Genomic DNA, 7,166 nt, shown 5'->3' with positions numbered 1-7,166 from the left:
CAGTTTGGTATTCTTATTGTCAGTCGCGAGCGGCGGCCGAGATCGGATTCAAACACGTTTTGTGCTAGTTAAAAATTCCAGTGTAGGGGCTGAGATTTTTTTTTCCCTTTTAGCCCAGCTTCAATTGGAGGCGAAACTGGCCGCATAAAGTATTCAAAGTCTGTCTAAAGTTGCCTTTTAACCGGATTCTCCCCCCGCAGCCCCCGCCGTATCTCTTGGTTCTTTCGGTTGACATGGTGCAAATAAAAGTCGGTAAACTTGTTGCTGAATTGCAATGTTTCGGTGTACCTTATAAATTCATACCTTTTCTCCCTCGATCGCCTCAGAATGAGCCCCTGCCTCAATTCGATTTTCCTTGCTGCTGGGCACATTTAGGGGAGAGTCTATTTGTGAAGTTCATTTCTAGGCAAATGTATTCAAGAGCTGATTGGGATGAATAGGACCGTGTGTCAGCCGCCCCTAATTGGGATTAAAGCACTTCGGACCATATGCAGAGAGTGACAGAAATTCTCAGGTTTCATTGTGCTCAGACTTCCACCCGCCTGGACGCTCCTCCGGGAGGAGCGAGGCGCGGCGACACCGCGGGGACAGCCGGAGGAGACAGAGGGGCCGGGCTGGTGGCTCCCGGGGGGCTGCGGCACCGGCTCCCGGCCTCCCCGGGGGGGCTGCAGGGGGTCCCTGAGGGGCTGGGGGGCTGATCTTGCCCCCAAAAGAACCGGGGAGCCGGCAGGGGTAGGGGCAGGGGGAGGGATGCTCGCTGCGGGGTGCCCGGGCACCTCCGGGGAGGGGATGGGAATGCCGGTGGCTCCACCTGCCCGGCTCCCCCCCCCCCCCCCCCAAATCCTGGGCTCGGTTTTTTGGGGGGGAGACGGGGAAATGCATCGCTGGCACGGGAGGGAGAGGGCTGGGGAAAGGGTGGGTGCTGAAAGCAAGAGGTCTCTGTGCGGTGGCACCAGAGAGCGAGGCAGAGCTGGCTGGTAACGATGTAAATGGGGAAAGGGAGAGGCTCTGCCGGGGAGGAGGAGAAAGGGCTGCAAGGGAGCCGACTCCTTAATGAGCGCCTGTAATGCTCTAAAGGGCTTCGTCATTTTCTGCTTTTCAAGCCACGACTATCAGCATGGGGAAAAGAAAAATAAATAGAACTTTAGCAAAAAAATCCAGCCTTCAGAAACTGTTCATTACACTCTGGTAAACATCCCCTCGTGGTGAAATTGTTGGTGGAAGGCAGGGGAAGAAACCGCATCTTCTTCTACTATAAGCAGCTCTCTAATTAATGAATCTGACAAACTGAAAGGTCTGCCCCTGGTGCCTGTTTCAAATGACTTGATTTCTTTTTTTCCTTTTTTTCCTTCCTTCCTTTATTTTTTTTATTTTTTAACCCAGTAAATATATTCGAAAGTATATACAGAATAACAGAGGTTAAACCCAGGCTGCCTAGGACTTATTTTAAAGTACATCACGAAGTCCACCCCTTCCTTTTGACACTGTATATTCCGATGCTGAAACGTGCATCAGTTCCCACAGCTTCGTAGTTATGAAACCGAAGAAACTTGTAGGTGTCGTCGGTCGGAAACCATTTTTTCGTTGCAGTCTGCGGATTTAACGCCTTTTTTTCCCCCCTATTCATTGTTTGTGCTATTAGAATGAAATCTAAATAAAATTATTCAGATTTTTTTGCCTGATCGCCCGTGGACCACTGCCCTCAGCTTCCCCAGTGTCAGCGTCTTGAAGTCTAAATATTCAAATGCGCGTTTAGAAGAAGCCGACGGGTTAACCTCAAACTTTCTCTCTCACACGGAAAAATACGGGCACACACATGTAGAAGGATTCTCTCTTCCAAAACTGGCAGGAAAAATATTATTTTTCTCTGACTATTCCTTTCACGGCTTTTCTCATTTTTTTTTTATTTTTTATTTTCGGGTAGTTTTGTGTTTTTAATAAACTGAGCTCTTTAAATTATTGGCACAATGAACCCTGCTTAAAACCGGGTTTGAATTAAGCGGCTCTCAGAGTATCCGCATCCCAATAGCGCCGAGTCACCTGTTTCACAGTCGCGGTGCCTGCCGCATGGGTACCTCTGCCCGACCACGGCGATTTGTCACTACTAAACCCGTGCTTAACCCCGTGTCCCGAGGTATTAGAAGCCAAAATCGGGTGTGCGCACTTATAAGAAGCTTTCTCCCAGCCCGTGTCAGCCTGAGCAGCTCTCGGACGTGCGCAGGATCCGGCCCTCCCTTCCCAGCAGGGCCCCATTCTCCGGGGGATGGAGGAGCCGGTTTGGGGACGAGCCTCGAAATCCCCCTTCCCCGGGGGTTTTCACGCCGGGAACCCGTCGTTTCCAGCAGGGAACGTGAGCCCGGGGGCAGCGAAGGGCCGGCCGGTGGCCAGCCGGGGCTCCGGTGCAAGGAGAGCCCCGCACCCCGAACAGCAAAGGGGCGGCAGGCTGATGGGTGCTCCCCGTGCTCCCTCTGCGTGTGCTGAGCTGGGAGGAGGTGGGGTTAAACGCCGAAACCTTCGTGACCCAGAAATGAAAACCCTCTGAAATATCAGGCTGCTCTTTGGGGATGCTGCTTTGATTTGTTTTATTAAATGACTTTAAGTGCAGGTCGGAAGGAGGTGGCTGAAATAGCAACGCGATCTAGGAGTTGTCGCGATAAAGCTGATAGTTTTAATCACACCTCCGTCTCTTGTTATTTATCCTCGTATCATAAACTGATCTCTTTTCCTCACCTAATGAGTTTATCCTGGATGTTTATCCACACAAAATATTAAGTAGTTGCCTTTGCAAGGTTCCTGTGTGTATGTGTTGGGAGTGAGAGCACTTCAAATAAAAAAATCTCCAATACAAATCATTTCCCCCTAAAACATTGATCAAAAAAAACAGGACCCTTATGTTCAGATATTACTGAACAGCTGTATTTTTAATATATATATAAACATTATTTGTGGATACTTACTACCGGTTTGACATGGGGTCAGATCCAGAGTCACCACTGCTCAAGTCCACCTCCCTCACTGGAAAACATAGCCTAAAAGACCACTGCTATTGGAAAAAATATCAGACAACTGTCACGTTACCTAACTTGGTGAAATCATAACAAAGGCTTCCATTAGAAGTGACATAACATAAGCTGGAAGGGGTTTTCAATTCGACTTACACTTCTTTTGCAGTTCCCCTCTCCTTCTCTGAAATGTCTCACATTCTCGGCATGTTCTGTGGAAGCTTGATTAAAGTCAGGAAATCTGGTTTCGTACCACTCATTCATTTCCTGAGGGGATATTAAACAGAAGAGGGCAAGCACGAATGCATATTGTCAGATCTGCGAGAAGATACATACTGTTTTCAGCTATTAGATGAATATGTAAACATGCAGAAAAACACGAGAGTATTGGTGACTATTTTTTGTGTACAACTAAGGGAAAGGGATAAAGGAAATGTTGTATGTGTTACTGTGGAGGACCTATGAACAGAAACAGAATGTGCTTCATCCTTCACTCATTTTTATGCTATTTATAACATCTGGATAGGAAGAAGCACTTATTTTGTAAAAAAAGAGTCTATCCGACTATCCTGTGTATATTTATATCTAGTGATGGACTAGTTAGTATATTCAATATGTTTGTGATGGGTTTTATTAGGGGGGCAGAGAGGGAAGAGATCAGCAAGAGCTGACAGATAATTTCATCTCACAGATACGATGAAGTATAATTTTACCTGCAGGTTCTTGGCTGCGATTTTTTTCAACCTACATCTGACTGTCCCTCAGAGCAGCAGCCAGGTCCAAGGCTGAGCAGGAGACATCAGCACACACAGCAGCACTGCACATCTGTTTCATGAAATCTTCGTTTTCCTGCTTTGACAGAAACACACGGAGAGGACATGGTAAATAATGTGATGCTCTGCACAGCTCCTGGACGAGAAGGGCTGCAAAGCAATGTCAAGGGAAAAAAGCACTGCCCTGCCTGCCCCTCGTGACACCCCTGCCCAAGAATGCACCTCCCGGCTGGGCCTCCAGGGAGACGAAGCCGCAGCAGCATCCGCGTCCTTCAAGAAACACGGAGAGCCTCTGTACACGTCTGTCAATCGCCCCCACACCATGTAATATGGCCCCACGGCTCCGCAGCAGCCACAGGACTCCTGGCTGGCAGCGGGCATCCCCAGCACGCCCCAGTCGAGAGAAGCCCTCACCCCTTTGGGGGCAGGACCCCCCTAAGCACTGGGAGCCCTCTGGGTGCCGCACTGCAGGGAGGATCTCCAGCACGGCAGGGTGTCTCTTTGTAGGGCAGCAGGAGGGCAGCTGAGGGGGGGAATGGGTGTCCCAGAGGGTCTTTGCTGCTCTCTGGGTCTGTGGGGCTGGATCCTCTATAGCTCTGTGCTGGCATGCTGTGAAATGGGGTCAGGCAATGCAAGGCTTGTCCTCCTGAGAAAAGGAAAGTCTGGGAGAAGGGCTGGCAAGACCCTGCAGTGCCAAGTACTCCTGTTCCTGCAGTGTTATATAGCCCCTCTAGAGCCAGGTGCAGGGCAGGCTGAGCTGTCCCCTATGCCCTGGGTGCAGTGTAGCAGCAATACTTATCATAGCTACGGTAAGTCTCCTGCCCAGTCCCTACTACTTATTTCCTGCAACACTGCAGCATGCAGAAGCATAAATCACCAGCATGAGGTAGCAAAACACAGGTATCGAAGCAGAGCGAGTAAAAGGCAGCCAGGCAGGTAGAGAAGGATGGTGAAACAGAGATCCTTGCTTGACGTGATAAGCAGTAGCATGAGATCCACTGCAACTCTGGTTCTCTACTCTGCTGAGCGAAGCAATGACACTCTTTTGTGCAGCGGCTTATCTCTCTGTGCTGTCTCCCGGGTGCTGCGCTAGCTGGGTGTGATGCAGCTCGGGGAGGCAGTGGGGGCTGCGATCAAAAGGTACATACTGGCAATCTGGTTCCCCTCATTGTAGCTGTGACACTGAAACAGTGGAATAAGGACTTTCTCCTTTGCATTTGCATATGCTCAGCAGGTTCTGCAATGTCTGAATGGCTTTTCTGAGAAAGGTATCAGGTGAGAGAGCCTCCACAGAAATCCCACAGAACTCAACCTTCAGCCTTCACCATGTCTCTGCAAGGAGAAGTAAGGGAAATAGTCAGGTTACACAAATTCTTATTTCCTCACCCCTCACCTCACATTCCTACATATTAATAACCTCTCAAACCTAGACTCTCTCTAACAAGTCAAGAAGTGTGTCTCCGCCCCACAGTGAAGCCCAGAATTTGGAAACACCACTGTCTCCATCTTCTCTCATGCATCTTCCTTCTTCACGTCATAGCTCTTTATACAACTCCAGCATCTTAGCTATACCATCAGTAGCAGCAGATCACTGCACAGTGCTGTGGGACTGAACCTGAAATGCTTTTCAGGGGTACTTGGTCGGTCTGAGGACAACCAGTGGGTGCTTCTCACAGTTCCTGCTACCCAGAAGTTCTTGGTTTACTGCTCCCAGTACCCAGCCCCTGACAGGTCCAATGCAATGCCCAAACAAAGGACCCCTTGCATGCTGCTGGGGCAGAAAGGGACATTCATGGAGCATCTCTATCATGACAGAATAAAGACAGCATTCAGGTTCCTCTAGACAAACACATACAGGTATTATGTATGTATTTGTATTTACATCTATGTACCTCTAGGCTCATCTTTGCTTAACACAATACCAAAAAGAAAGATATATATACCCATGTACATATATACATATACCATGAATTTCCCCCAAATACCCAGAACTTCATTTACTATGTTCTCAATGATTTGCTCATTGAATATGTAGAAAGTTCCTAGGTTTTCTTGAATGAAGCCGTTTCCTGATGATAGACGATGGTGCTGTGGGTTACCTTGCAGTGGTGTTTACCTGTGGCTCTGCAAACAGCCTCTCGGATCAGGTCCCTGAAGCTGAGGGAGATGTTTGAGGTGGTGGATGAAGATGGAGTGAGCAAGTTCACTACGAGGAGAACCCTTTGGATGTGCAGACAGCCAAGGCATGCTTACATTTTTGAACAAATAAGTTTTGTCAGACCATGCAAAAATAGTCTTCATGTGCTCACAGGTCTTTGACAACCATTAGCACCAAGGACAGTCTTCCCAGCAGGACAAACCAGGAATTACACCGCCTTGCCGAGGCTCTGTCATGTGGGTGCCCTTCTGCCACCACAACCGCTGATGGAAGCACGGAAGCTCTGACGACTTCTGTGGGCATGAGGACAATCCCTCTGCCGGGGGCTCATGGTGGCCTGGGGAGGCCATGGGGTTCTCCAATGGTCTCCGATGGCTGCTGCCAGCTGCTGTCTGTCTGGCCTGTGTCCAGGCATCCTTCCCCCTTGCACCACACTCATCCCTGACACTTGGGCTTGGGGGAGGAATGAGTACATACGCTCAGCTGCGTATGACAGTGTGGGCATACATGTGTATCGGGTGAGGAAGGAAATAACACCCAAAATACCGGATCTAGGTTCTGCCACGTTAGGGTTCCCATTAGGGGTGACTAGGTCAGCCTTCATTTTGCAGATTCAGAAAGCAGGTATAAGGCAAACAGGTTGGGGTGCAACATTAAATCTCAAAAAACTAAGAGGTCCGTTTTACTCTGTCCACATTGCCACACAGGGCACCTGCCCCACCTGCCAGGCCCTGAGAGCACCCACAGCCCCCTTGTCCTTGTCCTTGTCCCTGTCAGCGGGTGAAAAGAAACAGAGTGTGAAAAGGAAGGGACAAAGGACTTGGGGCCTGATCCTTAAAATGAAGTTGCCCCAGAGCCTCTATCCAGATGAGGGTAACTCCGTCTCAGAGCAGGCCGAGCCCTGAGCCATGGGGACAGATGAGACTCGGGGACACACGGCTGAGGCGGGGACAGCAGCGGCTGAAGCAGCGGTGGCACTTTATTTATTTATTTATTTATCACCCCCACGCAGCGGCTTCAGCGCTCCCCCAGCACCCGCCCCCCGTTCCCGGGCACCGTGCGGGGCGGGGGCAGCGCGCTGCCGGCCGAGGGGCGCCGCCGTGCTCGGGACCCGTCCCTCCGCTCCGCACCCGGAGCTCGGCGGGGGGCGGCCCGGCCCTGCCCGGCCCCGCTCGGCCCCGCCGGGCGGAACCTGCGAGCAGGGGAACGCTTCGCAGCGCCGCGTGTTGCCGC

The sequence above is a fragment of the Anser anser genome (genome assembly GCF_964211835.1).
Source record: "Anser anser genome assembly, chromosome: 3".
In the NCBI taxonomy this organism is placed as follows: Eukaryota; Metazoa; Chordata; class Aves; order Anseriformes; family Anatidae; genus Anser; species Anser anser.
The sequence above is the reverse complement of the archived record's forward strand: the minus strand, read 5'-3'. Positions refer to the sequence as shown.